Below are 519 nucleotides of genomic sequence, written 5' to 3' on the forward strand. Positions count from 1 at the left end.
AGGACCCTCTGTGCAGATTCAGCTGCCTCCACTTTTTGGTAGGTCCTACAATAAACATTGTCACCGCAGGGCTCAGCTGTGGACCTTGGTGCTGGGTGACAGCACAGGGGGACGGGGTCGCGTCAGTGGATCCTGGGTGTCTGTCTGTCCTTGATCCCCTCGTGCCTGAGGGAAGGGCTCGATGACCTCAGGGGGACACGGCCCCTACTTCCCATTTCCCTGGGAAGGAAGACTCAGCACATGTGCCGGATGTGTGTGGGGACATGGGGGACATGGGGACATGGAGGACACCGAGGGCTTGGGAGGCACAGGGAACACAGGGGCACATGGAGAACACGGGGACACACGAAGGACATGAGGACACAGGGGACAGCATGGACATGGGGACACAGGAGGCTGCTAAGAGGCCTTGGGGGGGCCCGGGGAATATGAAGGGGACACAGGGAAGGCAGCAGACACTGGGGACGGGGGGACACGGGAGCCACAAGGGCCCACAGAGGTCATGGGGAGCAGATGGGG

Source organism: Corvus brachyrhynchos, unplaced genomic scaffold, assembly GCF_000691975.1.
Source record: "Corvus brachyrhynchos isolate BGI_N302 unplaced genomic scaffold, ASM69197v1 scaffold479, whole genome shotgun sequence".
Lineage (NCBI taxonomy): Eukaryota > Metazoa > Chordata > Aves > Passeriformes > Corvidae > Corvus > Corvus brachyrhynchos.